The 18,934-nt window shown below is 38.2% G+C and overlaps 1 protein-coding gene across 1 annotated transcript in view; it reads right to left on the reverse strand.

The window, feature by feature from the left end:
* The window catches only part of PLD5 (phospholipase D family member 5), a 427,594-nt gene that overhangs the window by 26,309 nt on the left and 382,351 nt on the right, over positions 1-18,934 (reverse strand). The gene's annotated exons all lie outside the window — the stretch shown is intronic.

An 18,934-nucleotide genomic window follows, 5' to 3' on the forward strand; every position in this document is an offset into this window, starting at 1 on the left:
GAATCCTTAGATAATGCAGCAATATAAAGATTGGCTTTCAGTTGCAGCACAACAAAATGGTTTAGATCATGGATTCTGGAGTCAGACTGCCTGGAATTAGGTTCCAGCCCAACAACTTTCTGACTGTATGACTTTGGACAAGATACTTAATCTCTCACCATAATTTTCTTCTTGCATAAAAAGTAGGTAATATTATTTATTTCATACAATTGCTATGATACATAACATGGTTAATATGTTTTTATGGGCTTAGAATAGTACCTATCACATGGTAACCACTTAAAATATGTTAGCAATTACTATTCTTCTTAAGACTACACAAGCCTCAAGAGTAAGAGGGGCTACCCTGGTAGCCTCAGCTGGTAAAGAATCCACCTGCAATGCAGGAGACCCTGGTTTGATTCCTGGGTTGGGGAGATCTGCTGGAGAAGGGATAGGCTACCCACTCCGGTATTCTTGGGTTTCCCATGTGGCTCAGCTGGTAAAGAATCCGCCTGCAATGCAGGAGACCTGATTTGATCCCTGAGTTGGGAAGATCCCCTGGAGAACGGAACAGCTACCTACTCCAGTATTCTGGCCTGGAGAATTCCATGGACTGTACAGTCCATGGGGTCAACAAAGAGTCAGACACGATTGAGTGACTTTCACCTTCAAGAGTAAGAGACCAATAGGATCTTGCAACAAAGAAATCATAGTGTGATGCATCTGCAAGCCAATGTGCCAAAGATTGCTATTGACTGTCTAGATGCAGGGCTTCCCGGGTAGTACAGAGGTAAAGAATTCTCCTGCCAGTGCAGGAGATGCAGGTTCGATCCCTGGGCCGGGAAGATCCTCTGGAGGATGAAATGGCAACCCACCCCAGTATGCTTGCCTGGGACGGAGGAGCCTGGTGGGCTACCGTCCATAGAGTCGCAGGCAGTTGGACACAACTAAGCAACTGAGCATGCATGGACGTCCAGAAAAGACCTCTCTGTAATCCTGTGTGAACACTCACAAAACGTGAGCATTGTCCAAGCACAGAAATGACCAAAGAGCCCCATCCTAGTTGATATAGGTGATAGTTGCTTCTTTACCAATCACAATTTCAACCTTAATTCATCCCCCTCTATAACTGATGGCTTATTAAAACACCTAATCACCAAGTTGTTCTATTTCCAGTAGCATCCAATCCTGAGCTTCCTTATACCCTATTCCCTGCTTCCTTATACCCTCCCCTGCAAAACCTTGTCCAAGGCCCAAACCTCATAAGACTTATAGTCTTCCCTAAATTCATCTTCCTTACACCCTGCAAGTGGCCATAGTGTCACTCTATCTCCTTGAAACAAGCAAATTGCTCATCTCCAGCATGCAGGCTGGTTTTTGGCTTGAGGGCAATGACACCTCCTTATCTCTAGAACATGCACATCACAGGGTTTTGAGTGCTGGAAGCAGACAAGTTACTGCAGTAAGCACAGTGCCCAGCACTCAGTGTGTGTTGGCTGCTGCTCTATCCTAAGTCACACTGTGGAGGGAGTACCGGATAGTCAACACGGTTCCATCTGAAACAGGAAGTGGCCCAGGAAGCAAAGCAGGAAGCTTTTAGGGGGAATGAATAAATGAATGAAGGCAATAATGGCTGTACATAAGGGTATGTTGGACACGACTTAGCGATGAGCATGCACAAAGGCATAAAGAAAGGCTGCACTTGAGGAAGAGGCTTCACCCTTAAAGCCTAAAGTCAAGGGGTGCTTCTGAAAATTTTCAGTGTTGCTGAAATCTGTTATGTACCTTATGTTGGAATGCATACTATCACACATTTCAATCTGGAAATCTAATGAAGTTATTCTTTAAAAGCTAATGTAAAATCTGGAAGCAAAAAATAAAAATGCTTATTTTAATGGTGTCATAATTATGAATGATGTTTGTCCCTTTAGGTATGATCAGCTAGAGAGAAGTGTATTTATAAACATTGTCAGCATTTATCATCCCCAGGGCTCCCCTTATGCACCATTTATCATCATCGACATGCAAGAGGTCACTGTCTCTCTGTGCACTCTACTTAGATTTCCTCTAGCAGCTAATATTTCCAGTGACTGCATGCTAAACAAAGATTAAGTGTTCCTTTCCCCCTGTTGTGTAAGCTGCTTTTTGTGAGCTTTTCTCTGCAATGTCTGACATCATTTTGCCGTGACTACATTACAGCTTCAGAATCCAAAGGCAATGAAACAAGCCAAGATTTGCCCTCTAGGGATATAAAGAGAACTTGACTTCTATCGTCCTCTCAATCTTAGAATGACTCAAACCCATTTCTAAATATATGTATTTGATTTAGGCTGGTATCAAGTGAAGATGGGGAAAAAAAGAAATTGGCTTTTGTTTTGGAGATCTTTCAGTCAGAGCCAAAATTCAGGACAGGTTTATGAACAGACATTTCTAAAATGCTGGCAGAGGGGAAAATAACAAAGATTAGGCTTCTGAAGAGCTTTTATGTCCAGATTATCAAAGGAACAAAAAGTTAAACTGAGAGATTCTTTGACTGATCAGTGGAGGTACTCTGATGGGCTGCCCTGACTTTTCAGTTCAATCACACAACTGATGGTTAATTGAATGGCCCAATTGTTTGAGTAAAACTACCTTGAAAAAGCTGGAGATTTATCAGCTAATGATTCTTTGGAAGACAGTTATTTTTAGGAGAAGACGGATTCTCTTTTTCACAAAGTAGGAATGTGTTAGTGATCAACCCATGGAGGTCAGAAAGGTTTAGGGCCTCAAACAACCTGGAACACCCTGCCAAAAATCTCTTCTAAGGGTAATGATTTTATTTACAACTTGAATTACATCAACGGTTCCCTTATGTCCCTTGCACTAGGATATTATGGGAGGCCCTGCTGAAGTGTTTTTTTCTTTCATTTTTTAGGATCCAATGAGTAAATTTTATTTGCAGTTTAACAATGTAAGCAACACAAAATTTAGTTCTACCATTCCAAATTTATTGGGGGTTTTTCCCATAGGTTCTAATTATTTGTTTTTGTTTGCTTGTAAAAAAGATTCTTTTTCTGAAGTGTTTGAGTTTGAGACAATCCAGCAGATACTCACTGCTTAGGGAGAAATAACAGAAGTAATACTAGTTTACTATAGTGCTTACTATGCTTCAGACACTGTTCTAAATGTTCTACAAGTCTTCTTGTTGTTGTTGGTTAGTTGCTAAGTCGTATCTGACTCTTTTGTGACCCCATGGAATGTATAGCCTGCCAGGCTCCTATGTCCATGGGATTTCCCAGGCAAGAACACTGGAGTGGGTTGCCATTTCCTTTTTCCGGGGATCTTCCCAACCCAGGGATCAAACATGAATCTCCTGCATTGCAGGCAGATTCTTTACTGCAGAGCCACCAGGGAACCCTTCACAAGTCTGCATTCATTTAAATTTCACAACAACTCATTGCACAGGTAAGAAAACTAAGGTTTGGAGAGATTAAGGGAAATGTCCAAACACACAGGTAGTGAGCAGGGAATCTGAAAGTTCCGTTTAATATTTCATCGTTGGGAAGAATTGCTCACAAAGAGGGACGAGAAGTTCCTTCAGGTGAGGGTTAAGTCCTCTTTTTTTTCTGCCTTGGAATTTCTACTTATATTCATAGTCTCCATTTCAAAGCAAAATAAGAATTAGGGGAAATATAATTATACCAGAAAATCTTCTTTTTCCTTTATTTTCTCAAAGTTAGTGGGAGGGAGTTATGAAGGGAAATGCAGTGAGAAAAAAAAAAAAAAAAAGAAACTCTTCCTACTTAGGGGATGAGAGACAGTATAAAGGGAGACAGGCTTGGTTTAGTGGATTTTATTGGTGACACAGAAGCCAAAGCAGGCAGCTGATGGATGCTCTTGTCAGCAGAATAAGGGGATGCATTAGCATCGTTCTTCGCTGAAACTCAGAATAATTAATCCAAGTGAGCTTAACCACAGCTCAATCTATCATTTATGGATGTCTGGCTTGTTGTTTTCATGATTTTATAAAAATGTGAACCGGTATTTCTTTAATTTTCTTGACAAAGACAAAAGAAGTTGCAACACTGAGCAACTCTCATGCATCCAGTTAGTGGTTGATTTATATTCTGAGTTACTGCAGGAAATTTAATTACTAGGAGCTCTAACTCGATTTTTGTTTCTGCCCTCAAGGTGAAATTTTTGTTACTGGGGATGGAAAATAAAGAATTGAATCTTAGCAGCTCAAGATAGCCTCCTGCTCAGAAATGTGCTCTTTGGCCCCTGCACTTCCACAGTGGGTGGTCCACACCACTTAACTTTCTGATGTCTTGTTTTCTTTGTTACCAAGTGGAAATAAAAATGCTTGCCAGTAGGAACACAACTAATTGAAAAAAGGAGAATGTAAAAACCTTAGAGAACAGCTAGTTCAACCTTGTTTCAAAATTAAGGAAACTGAGATCCCTAAAGGGGAAGTGACTTGCAAGATCACAGAATAATGTCCTCTGACTTCAGTCCTGGCTCTTTCTCCCGACAACGCTGTGCAGATACCTCAGAATATTCCTTCATAGTGTGGATGAAGAATACTGTCTGCCACGTAAGGAAACCAAGGATGCTACTTTCCAAAGTACCACAGTTCATTTGCCATCTTTGACTTTTGGCTATAAGGAACTCACACATCAATTCCTTGTCTGCAGTCATTCCAGACTGTTCACCCCAAGGGGTTTCTGCCTGGAGAAAAACAGGGTACTGGCCCTAGTTACGGTGCCTATCAAAGGAATCATTTCAATAAGACCGAATCATTTCAATCTTTCCACACATAGGAAAGCACCAACCTCATTAACTTGAGATGTTTGTTTTTTCTTTAGTTAGCATAAATTTTTTGATGTAAAACTACCTGGTTTGTTTTTGCAAAACTCCTATATATCCTGGCTCCTCCCTTACATCTCAGAGCTATCTGAGAGCCTGCCTCCCAGGCTTGAGTCTTCAGTATGTCCATCTAATAAAACGTAATTCTCAACTTCTAGGGTGTGTATGTTTTGTCCCCTAATAGTAGGATGAATGAAGGGTTTTGCTTTTTCCTTTCCTTCCCTCCCATTTCTCCCTCCCTCCCTTCCTTCTTTCTGTCGATGCATCATCTTTTAAAAGAGTCTGAAAACTTTCCAAAGTACCACTATTCTTTTGGCATCTTTAACTTTTGTCTGTAAGGAATTCACACGTCAATTTCTTGGCTTTGTCTGGTCAAAGGAAAATCAATAGATAAAACAGTGACCAGAGAATGCTAATAATGGGAGGGATTTTAAAAGAATGGGGTTAAGAGTGGAATAGGAGGAAACAAATTGGAAACACATTTCAGTTATTCTTTGGAGTACTTTAACTTTATCCTGCTTCTTTAGAAGAGTTGAAAAATTATTCCAAAATGTTACCACAGCTCCTCCTATCATTCCTGTTTTCTCTCTTCTCTTCTCAGTGAGCAGTGAGGAAGCTGAGATCATGCCCCTTTCAGTTCATTTTATTCGATCCCCTTTTCATATGTTGGGCCAGACCCAAGTGACTATATTTGCCTTTCAGGCTTGTACAGTAAACATCTGGCCACACATGTGTATCAGGATGTTAATTAACATCAATGTGAATTTCATCCATTACCTTCTTATTCATGCAAAGATGAAATATTTAAGGAAACTGTAGATGGAGAGAAACTCTTTTTAAAAAAAAAACAGAAACCCCACCAAATGTATAAATCTCATGCTACTCTTTTGCAACCAAGTCGTATAATTGTGGGGAAAAGGGGCAAGTGGACAGTCTTTAGTGGGTTTCATTTTTATATTATAATCTAACAAACTCTTTTAGTACTCACAGTCTGCTTTAAGACCTTGAAGGATAGAAAAGCTCTGAAATTTTTCAAAACAAAAAAAGGATTCCCCTCTCATTCCAGAGAGATGTTTTTGCCTCCATTCTGCTCCCTTCCTCTTGATTCATTTCTTGGCAGCTCGGAGCACAGTTCTTCAGGTTCCTCGCATTAAGTAATTCCTTCATGGGCGGCACTGTGACACTTTACTAACACCGAAGTGGCAGAGCAACCAGGGTGGGAGGCTACCTAGCTTTTAAATGAAATGCTATACCTATATACTTAACCCCAGTGGTTCTCATCTCTTCTCTGTCCGTGGAGCTCTAGAAACATCTCAGAATGGTAAAAAAGAGACTGTTCTGCCCTAGTCAGGGCCACCATTGGGCTGGCTGACAACCCTGAGTACAATGGCCAGCCAGTCAGGGTGATTATTGCGTTAGTGTGTAGAGCAAGGACTTGGGCTCGGATTCTGGTTCTCACAACCTTCTCCACTGTGACTCAGGGCAAGTTCCTTAACCTTTTGTGTCTGTAGCTCACCCATTCTTTAAGTGGGGATGTCAAGTGGGGATGATAATAATGCTCATAAGATTCCTGCAATGATTAAACAAACACACATAATCTGTTTAGGACAATGTCCCCCACATAAAATAACACAAGTGGGAGAACAGAACGACCAGATCAACCATGAATGTGCCCTGTGAGCACGTTAAAAAAACGTAGCAGAGCCACTGGGACTCCAAATACCAACAGCAGATAAAACTGGTCAGTAAGAGTGATCTGATGGAAACAAATGGAGGTTATGTCACTGAGTGTGAAAATAAATTAATAAATAGATAGGTAGATAAATAAATAAAAATTTAAAAGGTCAGATGTTTTGTTTTCCAAATTCAAATTTCTTATTTGGACCTAAAATGAAAGCTAAATTACTCAATTCTTTCCACATGTTTTTGGGTTACTAAGACACAGCTGTCATAAATAACTCAAAAGAAATAAATGTCTAAGGGCAATTATAGCAGAGAAAACAGTCTGGCAACCAAACATTACCAGAAAGGTGTGTTTGTCCCTTGTATAATATAAAATAATAAATTTCTCTGATCTTACAAGCAATGCAATTTTTATAAAATAGTGACTGCTTAGTCAGTTTACAGACTGGTATCCAGACTTTATAAATAATTCAGTTCAATCCAGTAATTAAAAACTGAGCATGTTTGATGTATAACTGTGTGCATGGGTGGGCTGGGGTGTGAAGGAGTGGTGGTAGTCAGGAGAGCACAAAAACAAGCTATAAATCAATGTAGAATCTGCAAACTGCTTAAGGGAAATATCACCCACATTTTGGAAGATTCATATAGGAGGGAAAGAGGTTGCATTTATAAGGGATTTTTAACCTCTGGATCAAGAGAGAGTTCAGCAGGTGTGAAGCCTGCATATCTGCAGGTTTATAAGGAGAATTTTCATAGGTTTTGGCCAAATCCTCTGTGATTAAATAGCTGATAGCTTGAGCAGCAGATGACTGCCAAATTAGATGGATGTGAAATGGCCTCATGGGGGTAGAGAACTGGAAAAAGATCTTGAAAGATCTTGAAACAACAGTTTCAACAAGCAGAGTTGGGAGGACAAACCTGGAAGAATAGAGGGCGTGAACAAAGGCAGGGAGATAAGAAATGTCGGATTCATTTCGATATTTGCAAAACCAATACAATACTGTAAAGTTTAAAAATAAAATAAAATTAAAAAACAAAAACAAAAAAAACTATGCAACCATGCCACTCCAACACAAAAGCTGCCATAGATAAAAAGAGTAAAATAATGGGGCATGACTGTAATCCAATAAAGCTTATTTGTGGGCAATAAAGCTTAAATTTCATTCAAAAAAAAAAAAGAAATGTCAGGAGCATAAGCTTAGAGAGAATGAGTGGTGGGAGGGGAAGTTCTGGTAAGTGAAAGGCTGGTATATTACGGAGTGTGGGCCCATCACCCTTCATGTTAGAGGTCAGAAACCCATCTGCCTGGGCATCAGAACAAACGTGACGTAAATGCGTGTAAAGCCTTATGAATAGAGGAGATTGAAGCTGACGTAGGGAGTGTATGCCTTGCATGATGACATCAAATTTTATTTTTTAATATTTCTGGCTAGCCACAAAATATTAGCCTGCTGAGTTGGCCCTCTGGCCACCAGTTTGGGAATTGTACTTGGAATGTTAATGAAGTGTCATTACCCAATTCGTCTGACACTGAATAGGTGGGAAAGAAACAAAGAAATAAGAAGCAGGGCCTGGAAGAGATGTTGAAGTCCCGAACCACAGAAATAGGAGGTCACGGTTGCAGGACCTGAGAGGACAGTTTATTAAATGTGTGGGGATAAGGAATGGAAAGAGACAGAGCTGACTCCTGGGTTTCTAAAGTGGGTGACTAGAATGAACAATAAACAGAGCAAATCTGACTGCAGACCTTGTGAGTTTGAAGTTCATTTGTGAAATTCAATTGGTGAAAAGAGTTAACATTTATTGAGGTCTTACTGCTTTATAAACTTCATTTTTATTAACTCCCTTAGTCTTCAGAACAACTAAGTCAGGTGAGCACTATTATCGTCTCCTTTAACACACAGGGGGCTGAGGCACAGAACGATTAAGGCCAAACACTTAGGAAGGAGTGTAATCAGAATCTGGGCACAATCAGCGCAGCCCCAGGATCCACACTCTAAACACGATGCTCTGGATGGTGGTTCAGTGGGTTGGTAACTCTGAATCTGAACCGGTGGCATAAATGGGCGAACCAACATCACAGAAATGTGGATGCCACTACAAGAGCAGATGATTATTGCAGGAAGAATAGGTGGGCTGTTCAGAATGGATTATGAGTGCCTTTGTCTTTTATACTGTCCCTTTTCAAGAGCAACGTTGACTGCTATGTTTGCAGTGCCTAGTACGTAACAGATTTTTGATAAGTATTTCTTAAATGAATGAATGGATGAATGAAATCACAGGGAACACCATTAATCAAGGAAGGAACTCAGTACTTAGGAACCCCTAACAGGAGACAACAAAGGACCAGTCAAAAAGGCAGGAGAGGAACCGAAAGAGTTCAGTGTCACAGGAGAAAAATTTTTGAAAAACTAAAAAACTGAGGGGGATTTCAAGAAGGAAGAAATGAACAAGGTCCATGAGCAAAGAGGAGCACTGAAGCATTTCTTTTGTTGATGTCGGCAGTTAGAAAACCTTTCCCCTTAGACCTTTGCCCATTTCTTAAGTGTGTTTAGGAAAGTTTTCTGTTTCTCTGTCTTTCTTAAAGGAAGTTGGGCAGGAGATAGTTCAGCAGGGAGTGGATAGGAAGTAAAGAGTCTTCGATGAATTTCTCAGTGAAGCCAGGGCTCAATTAGCATTCTCAGTGCTGCTTACTAAGCCCAGGAGTGGGCAACGAGGCTGGAAGTGTGTGTGAGAAAGGAACGAAATAGCTTCTCTTTTGTGCCTTGTTTCTCTTTCTTCACCGTTGTTTTTTTTAATTTCTTCCTGCCATTAAACATTTCTATTCACTCAGTTTTTAACAGTTCAATAGATTTCACTTTTTGATTCCAAATGACCTTTTTACTTGTAAATTAGAATTGACGTTAATAAAAAGGTAATACAACTAGTATATGCCTGAACATTTAAATGAAAGGGCAGAGTAATTTTTCTATTTTTGATACATTGTATTTATGCAAATACAGACAATATAGTAGTGAATAAATCCATTTCTTCATTATTTAAAAATCCTACTTTGATTTTTATAGGAGAAATGGCTTCAATTTCTTCTCAGATAATTTTAGACTTTTTTTTCTACAACATGCACTCAAATTTTTTTGGAATGCAGCAATTTTATAAGCATTAAGAGGAGCACAAGATTTTTTTCTCTAGTTATCTCTGTGATATAGAAAAATAGTGATCCTACATACGTATTAAAAGGCTCCTATGTTAAAATGACAGCATGAAACATAGAACATAATTCATGGCTAAGAAACATACAGCATCATTTATACAAGCAGCTTATCAATATTCACTGAGGTGACTCAAGCTTAGCACATGTACAATAGAATGTTGAAAAACAGCCATGCTTTATCCTATTACTGGTTTTGTTTTCTCCATAGGAATCACGGATCTACAAGAAGTCTGTTCTAAAATCTTATGCTTGACTATCCAAAACAACCAGCCTACACTGCATTATTAAATATTTACTGATAGTTTTTGAAGACAATACTATTATGAAATCACAGATTTTAAAAAAATTTATTTTCCAGACTTCCCTGGTGGTACAGTGGATAAGAATCTGCCTACCAATACAAGAGACACAGGTTCGATTCTGGTCCAGGAAGATTCCACATGCCACAGAACAACTAAGCCCATGTTCCACAACTACTGAGCCTGTGTGCCACCAAGTACTGAAGCCTGTATGCCCACAGCCTGTGCTCCACACGAGAGAAGCCACTGCAATGAGAAACCCGTGGACCACAATGAAGAGTAGCTCCCACTTGCCACAGCTAGAGAAAACTTGCATGCAGCAAGGAAGACCCAGCACAGCCAATAAATAAATATTTTAAAAAGTAGTTTTCATTTTCATTAATGTACTGTGTACCTATAGTAAAATTCACCTCTTTAAGCATAGAGCTCTTTTTAAAAATTCAAGTATAGTTGCTTTACAATGTTTTAATTTCTGCTATACAGCAAAGTGATTCAGTTAAATACACACACACACACACACACACATATACATTCTAATATTTTTTCTATTATGGTTTATCACAAGACATTGAATATAGTTCCCTGTGCTATACAGTAGAACCTTGCTGTTTATCCATTCTATATATACTATTATAGTTTGCATCTGCTAATCCCAAATGCCCACTCCATCCCTCCCCCCTCCCCCTTCCCCTTGGCAATAAGTCTGCTCTCTCTCTGTCCAAAAGTCTGTTTTCTGTTTTGCAGACAGGTTCATTTGTGTCATAGTTTAGATTCCACATATAAGTGATATCACATGATATTTTTCTTTCTCTTTCTGACTTACTTCACGTAGTATAAAATCTTTAGGTCCATCCATGTTTCTGTGCAGAGAAGGCACTGGCACCCCACTCCAGTACTCTTGCCTGGAAAATCCCACGGACGGAGGAGTCTAGTAGGCTGCAGTCCATGGGGTCGCTAAGAGTCGTATAACTCTCCCTTTTCCCTTTCATGCATTGGAGAAGGAAATGGCAACCCACTCCAGTGTTATTGCCTGGAGAATCCCAGGCACGGAGGAGCCTGGTGGGCTGCCGTCTGTGGGGTCCCACAGAGTCGGACACGACTGAAGCGACTTAGCAGCATGTTTCCGCAAGTAGTATCATTTCATTCTGTTATGGCTGAGCAGTACTCCATTGTGTATATGTGGGCTTGTCTGGTGGCTCTTGTCTGGTAAAGAATCTGGCTGCAATGCAGAAGATGGGGGTCCGATCCCTGGATTGGGAAGATACCCTGGAGAAGGGAATGGCAACTCCTTCTAGTATTCTTGCCTGGAGAATTCCAAGGACAGAGGAGCCTGGCAGTCCATGGGGCCACAAAGAGTTGGACACAACTGAGCAACTAACGCTTCCATTTCCTTCCTCGTGTATGTATATGTACCACATCCTCTTTATCCATTCCTCTGTCAATGGACATTTAGGTTGTTTCCATGTCTTGGCTATTATGAATACTGCAGCTCTGAACAGAGCAGTGAATACATCTTTTTGAATTATAGCTTTGTCCAGATATATGCTCAGGAGTAGGATTGCTGAATTCACTCTATTTTTAGGTTTTTGAGGAAGCTCCAAACTGTTTTCCATAGTGGCTGCAACCAACTTATATTCCCACCAACAGTGTGGGAGGGTTCCCTTTTCTTCACATTCTCTTGAGCATTTGTTATTTGTAAACTTTATAAAGATGGCCATTGTGACCAGGGTGAGGTGGTACCTCATTGCCGGTTTGATTTGCATTTTCTAATAATTAGTGATAGTGAACATCTTTTCATGTGCCTGTTGGCCATCTGTATGTCTTCTTTGGACAAGTGTCTATTTAGGTTTTCTGCCTGGTTTTCTATTGAGTTGTTTGTTTTTTTGTTGTTGAATTGTATATTTTGGAAATTAATCCCTTGTCGGTTACATCATTTGTAAATATTTCCTCCCAGTCTGTAGTTGTCTTTTCATTTTGTTTATGGTTTCCCTTGCTGTACAAAAGCTTAAAAGTTTGATTAGGTCCCATTTGCTTATTTTTTAATTTTATTTCTATTGTCTTAGGAGACTGACCTACAAAAACGTTGGTGTGATTTATAGCACATAGCTCTTAGAATTTTGATATACAGTCTGTAACCACCATCATGATCAGTGTATAGGACAGTATCATCACCCACAAAAGTTCCCCCTGGCCTCTTCGTAGTCACCCACGCTTCAAACCTCAGTCTTTAGCAACCACTGGGCCTGGTGTTTTCTTTATGGAAAGTATTTTCTACATATTCAATTCCTTTAATAGATAAAGTATTATTAATGTTACCTTTTTCTTATTGATTGAGCTTTATAGTTGGTATTTTTTGAAGGAATTTATCCATTTCACCTAACTCATCAAAATTATGGCCATAGAATTGATTATAGCATTTTGTTATTATCTTTTTAATGTCTATGAAATCTGTAGTTATGTTCCCCTCTTGAATTCCTGATATTTATAGTTTATGTCATCTCTCTATTTTCCTTAGATGGTTAAGCTAGATGTTTATCAATTTTGCTAATTTGTCAAAGAACCAGTTTTTTATTTCGCTCATTGGAAATCTTTTTTCTTAACAAGTATTTTGTGTTTTAAATTTCCCTTGAGTCACTGTTTTAGTTGCATCCACAAATTTTGATATATTGCATTTTCATTTTCATTCAATTCAAAGTATTGTCCAATTTCCTTGTGATCTCCTCTTGATCTAGTCAATATATGGGATATTTTCTAGGTACTTTTTTTTTCAAATTGATTTTACTCTCTTCATAGATTTTACTGTGATATGAGAACATATTTTGTATAATTCTAACTTTTGAAAAGTTCAAGTTTTGTTTTACAGCTGATGATTTGAGATATCTTGGTAATTGTTCCATACACACTTGAAAATAATATCAATTCTACTGTTTTGGGATAAAATATTCTACAAATGTCAATTTGGACAAGTTGTTGATAGCGGTTTTCAAATTTTCCATATCCTTACTGATTTTCTCTGTACTTACTCTATCAATTACTGCAAATTGAATACAAAGTGAATGTTGAAGTCTTCATTTATAATTGTGGATTTGTTTATTTCTCTGACAATCTTGCAAGTGGTATATTTAGACCAATTATATTTAATGTAATTGATAATACTGTTGTATTAAAATATACCATCTTTGTAGCTCTTTTCTATTTTTGTGTTTAAAATTTTTTCTTCCTTCTTTGAATTAATTGAGTATCATTCAATATTCCATTTTTATCCCCAGCCTCTGATCTTATTATCTATGCATTGGTTCAAACAGTTTTAAGTAGGCTTAGAATTATTGCCCTACATTTAAATATATACTTTTATTTACTTACTTTTAAACAAGAGTTTTGATATTTATTGCCTAATTTGTCCCCTAAAAATTGTAGGGGTTATTAAACTACTTAAAAATTTAGTCAGCAAGATTTTATGGCATTTTATATGTAAGTACCTTGTAATAATATATTCTCAATTTATCCTTCCCATCTTTTGTGCTATTGTCATAAATTTTACTTTTACATATGGTAAAACACAAAGTACCTTGCTATTTTTCTTTATAGACATCAGCTATTTTTTAAAACAATTAAAGTGAGGAAAATTTATATATGTATATTTTTTTTCTAGTGTTCATTTCTTGGTATAAATTCCAATTGCTTTTATTATACTTCTTCCTGAAGAACTTCTTTTAACACTTCTTGTTCAGTTCTGATGGTAAGGACTTTTCTCAATTTTGTTTGTCAGAGAAAGTCTTTATTTCTTCTTCATTACTGCTTTCTAATTTTGAAAGACATTTTCACTAATTATAAAATTCTGGATTGACAGATTTTCCCCCCAGCATTTAAAAAATGTTACTTCATTGTTTTCTGGTTTGCATAGCAATTGACAAGAAGTCTTCTTTAATTCCTGTTGCTGTTCCTATATGTAATATATCTTTTCTATTTTCTCTTTGTCTTTGAATGTTTATTATTCAGCAGTTTGAATATATTATGCCTAGTTTCTATTTGATTTTTAAAAGCAAGTTTCCTTATTAACTACTTGAAACCTCTCATTTTAAAAATTTAGAGGTCAAGACGTACAGAGATCATATCCCTAATTCAACAGTTATTGAGTTGTTCAGCATAGCATTGATGAAATAGGTACATGTTAGAAAAAAAGAAAATCAGCAGTAATCTAAATGGCCACTAGGATATTGGTTAAATAAATTACAAATACTTATATATGTGAATATACTTTGATTATTTCATGGTATTGTAGATATGTACTTCGATACTAGACAATGTTCATTTCATGGTTAAAGTAAAAACAACATACTACAAAATACTGTAAATAGTATGGTTGCTTTTCATTGTAATAAAAAAAGTAAACTGCAAATATGGGGGCTTATGGTTTTATTTTATCAGTATTTTTATTAATATTTTAAATTTGGTATAATAACATTTGTTGTATTTTCAATGAGAGAATAGTTAAATATATATTTTTGTGCATTTTAGATATGTACTATTTGCAACCAAATTAAAATATTAATACATGTACCTGTGGACATAGATTGGTGGGAACAGAAAATACTAGTATTAAAGTGGTTAGATTTTGGATGTATTTTTCCCTTTGGTGGTTTCCTATATATAATAATGAACATTATTTTGGGGTAATAGACACTGGGCATATTTACGATGTCTTCCATAACGTTTACCCAGAGGTCTCGAGGTAGGTGAAATGAGATGATCACACATACTGCAGATAGAGTTAATGCACATACAATCAGTGTAGTTGACTCTTAGGAAGAGTTCACCCTCTGGTTATCCTTCCCCTTTGTTGTCTTTTCTCACTTTAGTGATGAGGGTCTCTTCTAGAAGCAATATACACAAAAGAAGAAGTTATACATGTCTATCAAGGGCTGTTAGAAATATACTTGGAGCCTTGATGATTTCTCCAAAAGACGAACACTGAGGTGCAACCACATGGAGAAATCAGAGCTGTCATGCAAAGAAGGAAGAGACCTTCCTCCTCTGGTTCATGCCTTGGGTCCTCGCTGGCTGAACATCTCAGGACAACATACATAGCAGCTCAACCCTGGCCATGGAACAAACACTGTCATCTTCTGCATGTTTCAAGTATTTGGTATAATTAAAAAATACATATAAAACGAATTTCCACAAAGAGAAAGACAACATTTATTTTACTAACAAGTTGAGATTGGAAGTTAAATTCTTCTCTGAATCTAACACAAAATTACATTTCAAATTAAAATTTCCAAAGACTGACATCACTGAATGGAAAAGCAGGGAACACAGGCACAGGAACCTTTGTTTTTCACTCCATAGGAAGGAGCATTTCTTTCTCCTCTGAATAAACTGAATGCTTTTTGCTGAGTATTGTCGCTACTAAAGTGCTTTTTCATTGTTACACTCTATCAATCATTTTCCTCAGCAGGGCACTAATTTATTAGTTGAACTGCTTTGCAATGATTGCAACCACTACCTTGGAAGCAGGTCAATACGATTGCTGTCGCTTTGAAACTGAGAAAGCTAAAATGCAAAGAAAATTGTCTAGCCCTGAGGCCCAGGAATCCAGTCTGTGTTTATTTCTCAGGCTTAGGTATTTCTTCTTTTCAGTCCTATGACACCACCTTAATGGCAGAAAGTGAAAAGGAACTAAAGAGCCTCTTGATGAGGGTGAAAGAGGAGAGCGAAAAACGTGGCTTAAAACTCATCATTCAAAAAATGAAGATCATGGAAAATAGACAGGGAAAAAATGGAAACAGTGGGGAAATGGGGAAAATTTTATTTTCTTGGGCTCCAAAATCACTGTGGATGGTGACTGCAGCCATGAAATTAAAAGACGCTTGCTCCTTGGAAGAAAAACTGTGACCAATCTAGATAGAGTATTAAAAAAGTAGAGACATCACTTTGCTGACAAACGTCCGTATAGTCAAAGCTATAGTTTTTCCAGTAGCCATGTATGGATGTGACAGTTGGACCATAAAGAAGGCTTAGCGCCAAAGAATTGATGCTTTCAAACTGTGATGCTGGAGAAGACATGAGCGTTTCTTAGACAGCAAAGAGATCAAACCAGTCAATCCTAAAGGAAATCAAGCCTGAAAATTCATTGGAAAGTCTGATGCTAAAGCCAAAGCTCCAATACTCTGGCCATCTGATGTGAAGAGCCAACTCACTGGAAAAGACTCTGATGCTGGGAAAGATTGAAGGCAGGAGGAGAAGACGACAAGAGAGGATGAGATGGCTGGATGACATCATCACTCAGTGGACATGGGTTTGAGCAAACTCTAAGAGATAATGGTCAGAGAAGCCTGGAGTGCTGTAGTCCATGGGGTCGCAGAGTCAGAAATGACTGAGTGAACAACAATAGGCAACTTGAAAGTATTAAAAAACTGCCCAAGGATGAGGGTCCAGCAATTAATTATACAGAATGTTACTGTTTGTTTATTTGAATATTTAATTTATTTAATTAATTTTTGATTATGCTATGTCTTTGTTGTTGTATAAGAGCTTTCTCCAGTTGCAGTGAATGGGCTTTTCATTATGGTGGCTTCTCTTGTTGCTGAGCAAAGGTTCTTGCTGTATGGGCTTCAGAAGTTGTGGTGCGGGGGGTCAGTTGCTCTGTGGCATATGTAATCTTCCCGGACCAGGAATTGAAACTGTGTCCCCTGCATTGGCAGGGGGACTCCCATCCACTGTACTACCAGGGAAGTCCCATTTAAATATTTCTAACAACATTTAGTTCTTTCTCTTTTGAGATCAAGATTGTGGCACCAAAAAGCTACAAGGAGCTTTGCTCTGGCTCACTTAAAATAATGAACGTTTCAAAACAGTTTTCTGCTAACTGAGGAAGAATAAACAATTTAAGTCATACTGGAATCATAAAGCATATGCATTATTTTTAGGTTAGAAATAATTGAGAGGAAAGAGGAGATGGTAAGTATATGTGAAAGCTGCTATTAACCCTTCCCCGCTCCCCCGCCCCAGCATTCCTCCTTTATTCTTTTGTCTCAATGCTTGGGCCAGGTTGAATTTGCATTCTCCACTGCTTCCCTGGTGGGGGTTCAGATGGTAAAGAATCTGCCTGCAATGCAGGAGACCGGGGTTCAAGCCCTGGGTCGGGAAGATCCCCTGGAGAAGGCAATGGCAATCCACTCCAGTATTTGTCTCTGGAGAATCCCATGGACAGAGGAGCCTGGTGGGCTATTGTCCATGGACTGGCAAAGAGTTGAACACGGCTGAATGACTAACACTTTCACTTCACCACTCAGCAAGGGGAGGAAAGGAAGAAAAAGGTGAAAGAAGATGAGGTTTAAGAAAAGGCTGAGGAAAGAAGAAGAAAAGATGAGGAAAGAATAGGAAGAACAGGGAAATTAGAACAGCAAAGGACATTCTCTTCATCTGAAAAAAAGAAATAATATCCTTTATTTGTTTTGGGGGGACTCTAAAGAAAACTGTAATGGAATATAGCCAGTAAAGAATCTGCCTGCAATGTGGGAGACTGGGTTTGATCCCTGGAGAGGTGAATGATAACACACTCCAGTATTCTTGCTTGGAGGATTCCATGGACAGAGGAGTCTGGCAGGCTACAGTCCTGCCAGACTGTAGATTGCAAAGAGTTGGACACAACTGAGCAACTACTGAGAGAGAGGCACAGGTTCCAGATGTGACTAAATCTCCAAGTGTCTATAGGTAATTTCATCATTTAACTCATTAATGCTGGCAATGTTTGAGGGTTTTTAGAGGGTCAATTTAGAAGACCATACACATGAAAGGGATAAGTAATTGTCTGCAAGAGTCATTATCTTTTAGAAAAAAGAGGTATTTTGACAAAGGAGGTAAAACCTATTCATTGGTCATGGGCCTGAAAAACAGCTAGAAAAGAAAAATCATGCATGATTATTATAATTATTATAATTATACATGATTATTCAAAGTACAGAAAAATCATCAGTTCTTGGAAATCAAATTCTCTCAACCCCACTGATAGCAAAAAATCCAAGTGAATGTTGGGGAGAAAGTGAAAAAAATCTATAGGCAAGTGAAACTGTATATACCCCTGGAAAGTGAAAGTGAAGTCGCTCAGTCATGTCTGACTCTTTGCGACCCCATGGACTGTAGCCCACCAGGCTCGTCTGTCCATGGAATTCTCCAGGCAAGAATACTGGAGTGGGTTGCCATTTCCTTCTCCAGGGGATCTTCCGGATGCAGGGATCGAACCCAGGTTTCCTGCATTGCAGGCAGATACTTTACCCTCTGAGCCACCAGGGAAGCCCATAAAGTCTCTTTCAAATGTATCCAGTGTATTACCAAATATTCTAGAAATTTTAAAATGCTCTCCAACATTGTTTTTAAGGCACATCTACTTCACAGATTCATTGATGTCTTACAAACACTGAGCCATATTAGTTATCAGTATGTGGATATTTCACCTGCAAACAGAATTCGGGCAAGAGAAATAGAGCAGAAGAACAGAAAGGAAGTTTTCAAAATGGCTATCTTAAGAACCCAAATTCAATTTATTTGTCTGTTTTTATATGCAGAAGCAAATCAAGCATTCGGTGAGTTAATATATCTATTTGACAGCTATGACAGGCTTATGATATGTGTGATAAAAAGGTACCACCCATCTCTATATTACCTGAGGTTTTCATTTTCAAAGCTTCATTACTTTTGGTAAGCCTTGCTTAAGTTATCTCACTTGAGCTCCAATTTCTTCTGCAATCTATTTTATATAGCTGCTAGTGCTTCTATACTTGGTTGATACATCATTAATTTACAAGTATTTATATGTTTATTTGTAAATCTTTGAAGACACTTTTCTTTTACGGACTTTATGCTCGGTCTAAAATTCAAATTCTGTCTATATCCTTCCACAGATCAAATGTTT

The sequence above is a fragment of the Bos mutus genome, chromosome 16 (assembly GCF_027580195.1).
Source record: "Bos mutus isolate GX-2022 chromosome 16, NWIPB_WYAK_1.1, whole genome shotgun sequence".
Lineage (NCBI taxonomy): Eukaryota > Metazoa > Chordata > Mammalia > Artiodactyla > Bovidae > Bos > Bos mutus.